Source organism: Dermacentor andersoni, chromosome 8 (genome assembly GCF_023375885.2).
Source record: "Dermacentor andersoni chromosome 8, qqDerAnde1_hic_scaffold, whole genome shotgun sequence".
NCBI lineage: Eukaryota > Metazoa > Arthropoda > Arachnida > Ixodida > Ixodidae > Dermacentor > Dermacentor andersoni.
Window position 1 is genome coordinate 56,642,309 of NC_092821.1, and position 14,301 is coordinate 56,656,609.

The following is a 14,301-nucleotide window of genomic DNA, read 5'->3' on the forward strand; positions in this document are numbered from 1 at the left end:
TCCTGCGCGTGAATGCCAATGTTGTATTTTTCGGGGAGGAGCATGGCGTCCCCCATGGCGGTTGCCTCGAGCAAACGGAAAGGTGTGAACCCAGTACTTTCTTGAACAGGAGCGTTGAACGCGAATGTATCGTAAGGCAAACCATCATCCCAGTTCTTGTCTTCTCTGTCGACATACATGGAAAGCATGTCAGCGATTGTTTTATTTAACCTCTCCGTAAGACCGTTGGGCAGTGGTTCGGCAATGACCTGTACGACTACGCATCATGACGTCTCGCATCATCTTAGCTGTGGAAGCTGTACCATGATCTGTAATTACTACTGCTGGGGCACCATGCCGAAGGACAGTGTTGTGGATAAAAAAGTGCATATCGTCACTGTCAGTGGCTCGCTGAAAGGCTCCAGTTTTGCACTATCGGGTCATGTAATCAGTCGCAACCACGATCCAGCGGTTGTGGGCAAAAGACTTAGGGAAGGGCTCTAGCAAGTCCGCGCCGATTTATTGAAATGGTTGTGTTGGTGGAGTAACAGGCTTCAGGAAACTGACTTGGCGCTGAGGTGGAGTCTTTCGACGCTGAAAGTCTCGGCAAGTTTTCACGTAATGCTTGACTTCCTCAGCAAGCTTAGACCAGTAGTAGCACTGCCGAATTCATGCCAAGGCGCACGTGAATCTGCAGTCGCCTGAAGAGGGCATTGGGGATATGGAATTGTGGATATATGTTATTTTTATGGCATAGGAAAGCAAGCACAGCATCTGTCATACGCACAAACTTTGAAACGCTTCGTGGCTGGGGCGGTCGGCATGCGCGGAGGCAAGCGCCATGTGGTGCTGTTGGAAGAAACCCAGCCGCATGAGCGGCAAGACCATCACAGCAGCAGTGCCCGAGAAATTAGGAGAAGAGGCAAAGGAAGCTTCTTTTCAAAATCGCATCTCGTGAGCCATCTTCATCCGCTTTAGAAATAACAGCACTACATTGGCCAGGCGCTGGCTGCCATCACGTGCTTATTGCGCACCAGTATGCGGACTGATACTGTCGCACTATTTTTGACCATCTAAGTGGTTCCTCCTCTCCCCCAGACGGACGTCTGCGTCGACAACATGACCAGTTGAAGTTTCGCAATGGGGCCCTGTGCCGCTACATTGGTTACTCCCGTGGCCAGAAATGGGTCCCACCCGCCGTGGTTGCTCAGTGGCTATGGTGTTAGGCTGCTGAGCAAGAGGTCGCGGGATTGAATCCCGGCCACGGCGGACGCATTTCGGTGGGGGCGAAATGCGAAAACACCCGTGTACTTAGATTTGGGTGCACGTTAAACAAGCCCAGGTGGTCGAAACTTACGGAGTCTCCAACTACGGCGTGCCTCATAATCAGAAAGTGGTTTTGGTACGTGAAAACCCATAATTTAAAAAAAAGAAATGGGTCCCGTCATTCTCGGTTCTCTGCAAATTGATGTTTTGCAAACATTTCACGACAACCCAACGCCAGCTCATCTTGTATATCACAAGACTTGCGACAGGATTGGAAGCCTGTTCTCTTATCCTAACCTCTCCTCAGCCGTGGCCAAGTGTTATCGCCTCTTGTGTACATTTTCAGCGTCGTAAAGACCACACGTCTGCTCCCGCTGGGCCCCTTCAACCCCTTCTTTGTCCTTCCTCTGCATTTGAGGCCGTCAAAATAGACTTGTACGGGTCTAGTCCTCAGACCGCTAACGGTAATCACTCAATTGGGACAGGTGATCATCACCTAACTTGCTATGTTGAGACAGCTTCTGTACATTCTGACACAGCTTCTGTAGTTGCAGACTTTCTCCTACTAAGCAACTTTTTTACGTCATGAAGAACCACGCGTTCTCCTCAGCGATGCCAGCAATGTTTTCCTCTCTTCCACTGTTTGCTAAACTTACGAGCTACCGGCACTGTTCATAACGAAATATCCAGCTACCATGCAGAGGACAATGGCTTGAGGAAGCGTTTCTATAGTACACTCTCCGACATCATCTCAATGTACATCATGCCGGAGAAGTTAAAGTGGGATACATTACTACCATTTCTAAATTTTGCCTAAACACTGTACCTCAAAGTACCACCAGCTTTCTCCCTATTATGCCTTATCTATGGCCGCTCACCAACTTTTGTCCTTGATACATCTTTCTTCTCGGCTCTTGTCTCATCGGCAATGCCTTTTTCCAAACAGTTTGTTTTCGCGCTTCACTCACTGTCCCCACTTCGCGCGCACCAATCGCAGCATCTCCTAGGACGCTCGCGAACATTGTGACGTTCAATTCTGTCACGTAATTATTACTCTACACATAGCATGTTCTTACCGCACAACGCCTCCTGATTGTCGTTATCGCGGGACAGTGATTGTGCTAGTGTGCCGTTTGAAGCCTTATGTACGACGTGTTTTATAGCACACTTCTGGGGCCAGGCTAGCCAGTGCCATCCACAGAGGAAATTAAAGTGAGCGCGATATTTGCATCTCATCTTTCTCACCTGTATATATCGTCATCACCTCGAGGCGCGAATTCTTTGTAACTGTGGCTCGGAATGTTGGAGTATTACGAAGTTCCTTAGAAGATAGATAATTGTAATATAAATGTTCCCCTGTTTGCGAATCCCACCGGCAGGCAAAACCATCTATTCGGTTTTTTTTTACTAGCAACCGGTAACTTTTTTCTCACGTCGTGCTTTATCGACTCGGCTTTGTAGGCCAGCTAGTAGTGTGCGCGGCCGCAGTAGTGAAAAATGACTGAGTCTTGTAGAAACGTCTTGTTTACCTGTTTCCTTACCCTTTTGCTTGATCCTCAAAAACATGATACTCTCGCCCCACGTACGATTGCCGACGAATTTAACGGTTAGAGAAAGATGGGTGGCTAGTGCTAAAGCAATGTAAATAGGGTTGGTAGTATGGAGCCCTCCTTGTCCGCTACAGTGTTACGCATTCTACCATCCATAATACAGGAAGAGACGCCACAACTCCGAGAAACTGTACGAAGTAGCGGACCATACAAGAATTATCGGCATTCTTTTGCAAATCGGGGGTTGGTTAGCGGGTCCGGCTGTCAAGCGTGCGTGGCTGTGGCGATAGCAATTCAAATTCCCCCAGCGGTTGTAAGCGAGGTATTGTTTTAACGCAAATTTGTCTGGCGTCCGCCTGTTTTCCCAATGTTACTCCATTTGATGTTTTGCAAGAACGTCCTGCTGTATTTAATAAAGACGGAAAAACTGACGTTTCACCTACCTTGTCAAACAGGTTGCGCTTTCATAGTAGTAAGTTCATGGGGGTTTCACAACACGTAAAGGCCGACTGTCGTTATTCCAGACTGTAAATAGATGTTTTTAGCTGTACTACTCAGAAGATACTTAATCTCGCGGTTGGAAAGAGATTAACTCACCATGGTTTTCTATATAGGCCGCTTTGCTTGAAATTTCGATGTTTGCAGTACCATCCGTGCAGCTTTGGTGAAAATGGTGATGAGAAGTCCTAAAGCGCGCAAGATAACTTTAATAACGACGATGTTATTCGTCGGTGTTACGAATTGAAGCGACGGTCGCACAAAGCAAACCTGGTTTCTAGCTTTAAACTATTCACTTTAACTGAGTAAAATACAGCAATATAAGACAGTAACCTTTTTTGCCTGTTGTTATCTTGAAAAGTGCAACCTATTATGAGTCACATGCACGAAAATAATTCCCACTGAGAGAGGGCCCTTCAAATGCCCCATTTATTAGACCAATGATTTCATGCACATTCATACCCGGCTTATGCGAGGCTTTATAAGCTCGCGCTGGCAGGTTATTTATAAACAAATTCCTAACCTACTATTTTTAGAAAACACATGCGTCATTCGTACTCGGTGTTCTGATATATTGCTACTTCTTGAGTCCCCATCAATGAGCAAACAAAAGATGCATGCCAGATAGGAACTGTGTAGTAGCCAATTAACTTCTCCTGCTTGACGCAGTGCTTTCATGTAGATATGTTTTTTGGTCTAAAGGTGAGCTTGGACAACGCTTTTATGAAGGCTGATCAACCCATTCATTCTTCATGCTTTAGACGGTTTATAACAGTAATTTGTTCCCCCACGAAACATCAGTTACTTCCTGCATATAATGGCATTGTGATCTTGTAATATATTTCTCACCTTGTCCATGATATTGTGTAACAATACTGTGTTTTTATTATTATCTCGTTGTGCTTCTCATGCTTCTTTGCTTTAAAAAAAGCAATCCACAACAAAATCTTGCTTTGGGATAATTTTAACTAATCAGTAATAATACTGCGTCAGCATATTAGGAAAGCTTGCGGTTCGTATTTGTATAATTAGGCAACCTTTAAAGAACGTCTAAGAGGCCGACGCACGCACCTGCTGCTTAGCTTATACCCTGCAAGTTACCACACGTCACATCGGTGATTCTGCAACGACCCGCGGGCTTCTTACTCTGTGCCTTTCAAAAGCATCAATTTTTGGTAACCTTCTTTCACGCGCCTACACAAATGTTGAACCGAAATTTTGCACGGAAGTGGTGCTACATCTACAATGTCTAAAAATGTGTTTTTACAAAATCCATAATGTTATTGAAGCTCTCGGTAAACAGCAGACTCTACATGTAGAACCGAGGTTTTCGAACACTGTCATCAGGAATGCCTAGCTTGCCCCTTTTTGGCATTTATTTGCCGTGTAGTCTATAGCCTACTTGTCAATAAAGGGACTACTAAGAAATATAAAATTCAATCGCACACTTGTACAGACCTGACCTGAACGAAATCAAATGTCTGCATAGGTTCGCGCGAGAGATTGCGTGATATACATGACAGGAGTATTACCTAAAGTGCTTCAAACAAGTTAAGAAAACTGTCTGTTTAATTTTATGTGACGGGCACCATTGAGCTGGATATTCATTCTGCCGTGGTGAATTCTCCAGGAGCATTCCGTTTGCGCATGAGCGTTACGCAAAATGTAACGGTATTGTTCCCCACAGCAAAACCTCGCCGAAACATGGGTTTAAACCTGTTGGATCAATGGAATCCGTACCCGCTTACTTCGAACATCACACGAGCAGCTCTGGAATGTGTCTATGTGGGTTTAAAGCGACGACGGACAGTGGGGGATTATAAATAGGTATTCTCGTTTGGATGTGCCAACCATACAGACTCCACTTTCCAAGGGTGGAAAGTTTTCCGCCGCTCTTCCAATTTGGCGTAAACGTCCAGCGCCGCACCCTGGTCCAGTGTGATGATTTTTATGTGGCAGTCTTCGTTGCCATCTAAAACAACTTTTACTGTCCCCGTCTCTGGAATAGAGAGTTCTATGCCGCATTTATGTAGGCCATAGAACAGTAGGACGTCGTAAGGCGAGCCAGAAGGTACTGGCTTTGTCCTTTTGAACATCACAAAAACGGCTTGCTTCTCTCTCTCGTCACCATGTTCCTACGACAGCTAGCGTGTCAACTGTGTCGTTTGTCTCCTGAATAGTCTACGCACAGTAGGCGAATAAGAGTCTACCTCATGCAATACCTGTACATTTATCTTTTCCCGTGCTAACGAAAGGCGACGAGCTTCTGCGGAACTACGAAATACGGAGTCTACGGATCCGTCTGCGCCTTTTCTCCTGCTTCCTTGCGATATGCCAATGCGCTTATTCTATAGTAAATCGGTTGCTGAAATCGTCAGTTCTGGAGCCAGAGGGTTAGTTTTACAAATGTCGGTGGTGGAGCGTGTCGAAGCCATTTCCCGAAGAAAGTCTGTGGCTTCACCGAGTTTCAAGCTCATGCGTGCAGATTTGGTATCTAGGTTTTTCGCACACTCGAAGAGCTCCTTCATCCTTTATTCCAGGCCCACTAGTGTGTCATGAGCTGTGAGCGTGATATCTTCGTGCCAAGTACTGCGCACTGTAAAACTGCTGCTTTTCGCATCCCAGGGTCTCAGCTCGCTCCGTTCAAGAGGCGGCATGCAGCCACGTCGATAATGGCACGGAAGGTCCGTTAGAAGCATGGTCACTTTGCACCGAGGACAGACAGCTGGATGAAATGAGCAGTTCTCATTGAAGTACTCCGGTAAATGAGAGACTGGTCCCGTAAAATCACTGCCATAGCACGCGTTCCAGCACACAACCGGCAGGACAATACACGTGAATTTATTATTATGTGCAAAATATACCTTTGTGGAAGTGCCAAGATTGACATATAAATGAGGCACTGAATCAATACCTTGAAGTTCCCATGTCGAAGGCCTAACGAGATAAAAACTTCAGTTTAGCTTGTTGCGCTGCAGCATAGGGTTCCCTGTTATTCATGTCAAAGAGCACGGCTTCACAAGATACTTTAGGTTGACAAGTCTGCGATGTTGTTGTCCAAGTAATAGAGAGCCCCCCTCGGAAGATTGCTGAACCAAATTTTCCATGGCAGCGCTGTCGGCTGCATTCAACACGGAAGACGGAAGTAAATGAATAAGCTCGACGAGGGTGCAGTGCACATAGTACGCCCCCGATGGCTTGGCCTCGCCTTTACGTGTGGTGTTGAAACCTGGTGGCAGGCATTTCACTCGGAAATTTCAATGCCTGCCTAAAGGACCAGCGTGCATTCGGAATAATACAGAACACCAGTCTGAACCAACGGTTCCGAAGACTGATTTACTCCGAAGAGTTTGGCATAGCGGCGTTTTTCATGATTCTTGAGAGCCTCGAGAAGAGCACTGAGAGTTTTGCCAATATAAGCGGTGAACATATACATGATAGGGTCAGGATGGACTATGACTCCGCAACACACGAAGAAGGCCAGTCAGATAGATTACAGGGAGTGCTGCGATATCCAATTGTTATAATCATGTCTAGCTGCCTGCGTTTGCCGGCGTACTACTAAGGCGCAGATATAGTCCGGTGTAACACGGCCGCACACCGCGCGTGTCACAGTTACGCTGCACGTACAAAAAGTGGACACTGTACATTCTAGCATCATAGATCACTCAGCGTGGCCGATGGATTTCGCTGTGATTTAATGCAGCCGGCGCGGGAATATAAAAAGTCCTCTCTCACGCCGCAGACGCTAGACAAAGGTCAATTATTCGCTATTTTCACTGGTCCTCAGAATGCTGGCCTGCAGTTCGGGTGCACTGAAGAGAACGTACCGAGTTGCCGTTTTCGCCAAACCAAAAAGTGCTGGCTCACGATGCCCTTGTGTGCATGTGCTGTTGTAAACGCTGATCGCCGTAGAATCTCTTTGAGAAGTTCAATGCACTATCCTCTACGGGCATACACAGACCAAATTTTTCTTAATCCTGGCATTGACAGCTTGACGTATCCGTCGTTACGGGCTGCTGCCTAGGAGCCTGGAGACGTCTGACTTTATACGCACTTTTAGGAAGCCGTTCGATTGCGCAGCCCAGCGATACGCCAGTCACCCCGTCAACTTCGCAATCGTATTTGGTCCGAGACTACTGAGGATGGACATTTATAGATTGACTGGCCCATCACCAAGTCACGACCTTTCCGAGATGGTTGTTATTTACCTTCCACATTGCGTCAACAAGAAATGCGCGCGATTTTTACTATCTTCTCTCGCTGCTGGACACGAGAGCAAGAAATGTTGTCGCTAATATTTTGATAAGCTACAAATGCTATGCAGTACAACTAGGGTGTTATGAGGATTTTGGAAGATATTAAGCACATCAAAGAAAAGTGCTTAGCCTCTATGCCAACCTATAAGACTATTGAGAGTGTCTAGCAAAGTGAACGACATGAGGAGTCGGCAAATTCGTCTAAGTTATCATCAGAAGCTTTAAATGTTCCAAATGAAACATTCTGCGAAGCTTCAAACCAAGGCATCCCCCGTATTAGTTGCTCACAAATATCAACGAAAGAGTTTTAGCAATACCAGCAATGGTAGCCGACGCCCAAAAACGGAACGTGACTTCGAAGAATTGTTCAATTTTGCAACGATACCAATTGCAGAGAGCGAATCAACTACATTCAACCGCAGGTGGTCATCACTGATAAGCATCAAGTTGAAGCCAATAGCCGAACGGTGGCCACGTCGCAAAACGCCCGATTCAAGAACTTTATATCCATGAAAGGTGTTTCCGTGAAAAGCAGATGGCGCGGTTTGAGTTCGCCACTTGAACGAACGCCGAGAAGAAGCTAAGGCTCGTAAAAGGATCCAGGCGATTTGTATGCAAAACATTGTGAATGGAAAGTGAATTGTTCACATTCAACGCGTAGAAATTACTGATAAGTACATGAAAGACCTGCAGTCAGACGACTAGGCCGTTCATAATAAAAAAAAAAAGTGTTGTCCGGTACGTCTATGCATGTGCCTGAACCTGAGAAAAGATGTTAGTGTTACGATTACCACTTCTTTACCAATATTTAGAGCATGGTCAAAGGAATTGGGCAATACCTATGCCCTATGGATAGTGGCAAAAAACGAATGTTTGTAAAAGAAGTGTGAAAACTTAACCTTACCATTACCGGCAAGGCAGACCTGTAATCTCTAATTTTTCCAATAAACAATCTGGCGCAATTTAACGATACAGGCCTGTTGGAGTTACTATTTAAAGAGGCTTCTGCAGTAGGCTACATGTGTTCAGATACATTATAGTGGCCATATTTCCAATGGCCAATATATTATGAATTCTTGGTGAAACGCGAGACAGGCAGTCAGCATCAGAGCGTTTTAGTCAGCACTTCTAGATCACAATGATACATTCTTGCAGACTGAGGCTCCACCGCTCCAGGCGTCGCGAAGGGTCCTTTAAATTTGCTAGCCAACACAACGCGTGATGGTCGCGGACGACTTTGAACGGCCTGTTATATAGGCAAGGTCGGGATTTTGCTATAGTACAAATGATGGCAAGGCATTCCTTTGAGTCTTGGAAGTGCATTCCGCTTTTGACAGTGACCGGCTAGCTTAAGATATAACCCGTTTAAGTCCGTCTTTCCTCTGGACTAGGACGGCACCGAGTTCTTGGCTACTAGCATCAGTGTGGATTTCTATATCGGCGTCCTCGTCGAAGTGCGCAAGTACAGGCAGCGACTGCAGCTCTTGAAATGTGACTGCAGTGTATTCTTGAAATGCGTCGACCTGTGGCGTTTCGCCCTTGAGCTTGACATCACATTTAGTTAAGTGTCTCAGCGGCTCAGTGACGCGTGAAAAGACTTGAGAAAGCACCTGTAGTCGGCGCACGTGCCTATGAATTTACGCACTGCGTTCTTGTCAATTGTCTGCTAGAGCTTTGGGATGACAGCTGTTTTCTGCGGGTGAGAGCACACTCCAGATTTCTGATGACGTGGCCCAGGATGAGAAGCTCGTCGTAAGCCAACTGGCACTTTTCCGGCTACAGAGTGAGCCCTGATGTCTTGATGGTTTATAGTACTATCACAAGCCGCTTAAGGCGATGGTTGAAATTTCCGGCGAAGACGACGACGTCATCCAAGTAAACACGAAAGATCTGCCACTTCACTTCTGCTAACGACGTGTGCATGACGCACTGGAAGGTTGCAGGCGCCAAGCAAAGTTCAACTGAGATGACCTTCAACACATAGAGTCGGTCTAGCGTGATGAAGGCGGACTTCTCGCGATCCCTCACGTTAACATCTATTTGCGAGTAGCCAGTTTTGATATCCATGGATGAGAAGTATTTAACTTTGAGGAGCCGATCCAATGTCTCGTCAACCCGTAGGAGGGCATATACATCCGTCTTCGAGGTCTTGTTCAGTCGAGGATAATCGACGCAGAAACGCAGGGTTCCGTCATTTCTCTTCACCAAAACAACAGGAGATGCCCACGGGCTTTTCAACGGCTGGATAACGTCGTCGCGCCGAATTTCGCTGATTTGTTGTCTTATAGTTTCACGTTCTCGAGACGAAACTGGGTAAGAGGTCGGGCGGCGTGGTATAGCGCAATCTTCGGTTATTATATTGTCACGTGGTGGTGACGTTAAGAACACAGTAGCAATACTGTGAAAGGCAAAACTAGATTCTATTGGGCGAACCTGTGCCCACAAAACAGGCTACACTTATAGCACAACGAAAGCGGCGAACACAGTTGGCGATCGTCGAAAATCTGATCAGCGCGTCGGCTTTTATACAGAATCGTCGAATGTTCCAGACTAATCGTTGGGACCCGCGTGCCTTCCACAAAGTTCTACACCATTCGCATCAGGCGAATAAATCAGATAACACAAGGTTCGGCGACAACAGACTGCGGATAGAAGCATCGATAACTTTCCAGAAACTTCGGATACATGCAAGCGCGTCCCGCGCTGTGCGATAAGATTTGTTAGGCGGCGAAACGTGGTCGCCCGATAAATATAAGTACACGTGTCAATACCCCCCTCTTAAAAAGCATCGTCCCGATGCTACAAATATAAGAGAGCGAAACACAAAAGGACACTTATTAAACATAAGTAACAAAACAACGAAAAGAAATCAAGTCCAAAGGTCAGTTACGCGAAGTTCCAAAGTTCGTCAACGCTGGTGGTATGGCTTGAGTCGCACAACGTGGACAATTTCAGGTCGTGAGCGGCGCCGTTGCGACAGCGAAATGCCGTCTGGCACGACCTCATAGTCCAGTGCGCCAATACGTCGGATGATCTTGTACGGTCCGAAATAGCGACGCAGGAGCTTCTCGCTCAGTCCTCGTCGGCGTATAGGGGTCCAAACGCAAACACGGTCACCGGGCTGGTGCTCCACAAAGCGTCGTCGGAGGTTGTAGTGTCGGCTGTCGGTCCTCTGCTGGTTCTTGGTCCACAGGCGGGCGAGCTGTCGTGCTTCTTCGGCGCGCTGGAGATAGCTAGCGACGTCAAGATTTTCCTCGTCAGTGACGTGCGGCAGCATGGCGTCGAGCGTCGTCGTCGGATTCCTGCCTTAAACAAGCTTAAACGGCGTAATCCGTGTTGTTTCTTGCACCGCCGTGTTGTAAGCGAGTGTTACGTACGGCAGTACGGCATCCCAGGTCTTGTGTTCAACGTCGACGTACATTGCTAGCATGTCGGCGAGGGTTTTGTTCAGGCGCTCCGTGAGACCATTCGTCTGCGGATGGTAGGCAGTTGTCCTCCTGTGACTTGTCTGGCTCTATTTCAGAATGGCTTGGGTGAGCTCTGCTGTAAAAGCCGTTCCTCTGTCGGTGATGAGGACTTCTGGGGCACCATGTTGCAGCAGGATGTGCTCGACGAAAAATTTCGCCACTTCGGCTGCGCTGCCTTTTGGTAGAGCTTTAGTTTCAGCGAAGTGGGTGAGGTAGTCCGTCGCCACGACGATCCACTTATTCCCGGATGTTGACGTCGGAAACGGCCCCAACAAATCCATCCCAATCTGCTGGAATGGTCGACGAGGAGGTTCGATCAGCTGTAGTAATCCTGCTGGCATTGTCGGTGGTGTCTTGCGTCGCTGACAGTCTCGGCATGTCTTGACGTAACGGGCGACGTCGGCGGTGAGACGCGGCCAGTTATACCTTTCCTGTATCCTCGACAGCGTCCCGGAAAATCCGAGGTGCCCAGCGATTGGGTCGACGTGTAGGGCGTGCAGTACTTCTGAACGCAGCGCTGACGGTACAACAAGAAGGTAGCTGGCGTGGACTGGTGAGAAGTTCTTCTTCACGAGCACGTTGTTTTGTAGCGTGAACGAAGACAACCCGCGCTTAAATGCCCTAAAGACAACGTCGGTGTTCCCTTCCAAGTACTCGACGAGGCCTTTTCACTCCGGGTCTGCTCGCTGCTGTTTAGTGAAGTCTTCCGCGCTTATTGTTCCAAGGAAGGCGTCGTCGTCCTCGTCGTCTTGCGGCGGGGGATCGATGGGGGCACGTGATAAGCAGTCGGCGTCGGAGTGTTTTCTTCCGGACTTGTATATTACCGTGACGTCATATTCTTGTAGTCTGAGGCTCCATCGGGCCAGCCGTCCTGAAGGGTCCTTTAAGTTAGCTAGCCAACACAACGCGTGATGGTCGCTGACGACTTTGAATGGCCTGCCATAGAGGTAAGGGCTGAATATTGCTGTAGCCCAAACGATGGCGAGGCATTCCTTTTCAGTCGTAGAATAATTGCCTTCCGCTTTTGACAGCGACCGACTAGCATAAGATATCACCCGTTCAAGTCCGTCTTTCCTCTGGACTAGGACGGCACCGAGGCCTAGGCTACTGGCGTCAGTGTGGATTTCAGTATCGGCGTCCTCGTCGAAGTGTGCAAGTACCGGCGGCGACTGCATGCGTCGTTTTAGTTCTTGAAATGCGTCGGCCTGCGGCGTTTGCCATTTGAACTCGACATCAGATTTGGTTAGATGCGTTAGCGGCTCAGCGATGCGTGAAAAGTCCTTGACAAAGCGCCTGTAGTAGGCACACATGCCAAGGAATCTACGCACTGCCTTCTTGTCGATGGGCTGTGGGAACTTTGCGATGGCAGCTGTCTTCTGCGGGTCGGGGCGTACTCCAGATTTACTGATGACGTGGCCTAGGAATAGAAGCTTATCGTAAGCGAAGCGACACTTTTCCGTCTTCAGAGTGAGCCCTGATGACTTGATGGCCTCTAATACTGTCGCAAGCCGCTTAAGGTGATCGTCGAAATTTCCGGCGAAGACGACGACGTCATCCAAGTAAACAAGACAGGTCTGCCACTTCAATCCTGCTAAAACCGTGTCCATCACGCGCTGGAACGTTGCAGGCGCCGAGCACAGTCCAAATGGCATAACCTTGAACTCGTAGAGGCCGTCTGGCGTGACGAAGGCGGTCTTTTCGCGATCCCTTTCGTCGACTTCTATTTGCCAGTAGCCAGACTTGAGGTCCATCGATGAGAAGTATTTAGCATTGCAGAGCCGATCCAATGCGTCGTCTATCCGTGGGAGGGGGTATACGTCATGCTTCGTGATTTTGTTCAGTCGACGATAATCGACGCAGAAACGTAGGGTTCCGTCCTTTTTCTTCACTAAAACAACTGGAAACGCCCACGGGCTTTCCGACGGCTGGATGATGTCGTCGCGCAGCATTTCATCGACTTGTTGTCTTATAGCTTCGCGTTCTCGCGTCGAAACACGGTAAGGGCTCTGGCGTAGTGGTCGAGCGCACTCTTCGGTTATTATGCGATGCTTTGCGACTGGTGTTTGTCGAATCCTCGATGACGTCGAAAAGCAGTCTTTGTATCGTCGAAGCAGACTTCTGAGCTGTTGCTGCTTAATCAAGGGGAGACTTGGATTTATGACGAAGTCTGGCTCGGTAACTACGGTCGTCGGGGTAGATGCAACAGAATCCGAGAGGACAAAGGCATCGCTGGTTTCCTGAATTTCCTCGATGTATGCGATCGTCGTGCCCTTGTTGATGTGCTTGAACTCCTGGCTGAAGTTTGTCAGCAACACTTTCGTGTTTCCTCCGTGCAGTCGAGCGATCCCTCTTGCGACGCAAATTTCACGGTCGAGCTGTAAACGTTGGTCGCCTTCGATGATGCCTTCTACGTCAGCGGGTGTTTCGGTGCCGACCGAAATAACAATGCTGGAGCGAGGTGGGATGCTCACTTGATCTTCGAGCACACTTAAGGCATGGTGACTACGAGAGCTCTCCGGCGGTATCGCTTGATCTTCAGACGGAGTTATCGACTTCGACTTCAGGTCGATGACTGCGCCGTGTTGGTTTAGGAAGTCCATGCCGAGAATGACGTCGCGTTAACATTGTTGGAGGATAACGAAAGTGGCAGGGTAAGTCCGGTCATGAATGGTAATTCTTGCCGTGCAGATTCCACTCGGCGTGATGAGGTGTCCTCCAGCGGTCCGAATTAACGGGCCTTCCCATGCAGTCTTAACTTTCTTCAATTGGGCTGCGATGGGTCCACTCATGATGGACTAATTGGCTCCTGTTTCTACTAAGGCGGTAACTGCGTGGCCGTCGAGAAGCACGTCGAGGTCGGTGGTTGTTTGTCTTGCGCTACAGTTAGGCCTCGGCGTCGGATCACGGCTGCGTCGAGTTGACCTGTGGTTGGTACGTGGCGTCGTCAGGTGGTCTTTCGTCGGCGTGTTCTTTCCTGCCAGATTTCGTCGGGACGGCGGTGTGACGTCGTTGTTATGTCGTCGATGTAGTCTTTTCGGCGTTTTCGTCGGTGGCGGAGGATCTTAGTCAGTTCGACGAACAGCAACCGCACCTCCATCGGTTGCTGCTTTTAGTTTTCCGGATATGGGCTGACGGACCGGCCCCGGGCTGGGCCAGTGTATGGTCGGCGCTGTGGCGACAGGTAGCGGCCTGGTGACGGCGAACGGGACGGTCGTCGACGGCTCCACTGAGTAGCGGCGAGGTAGTCGGCGATGCCACGAGGGCGTTCACCTTCCTGAGGGC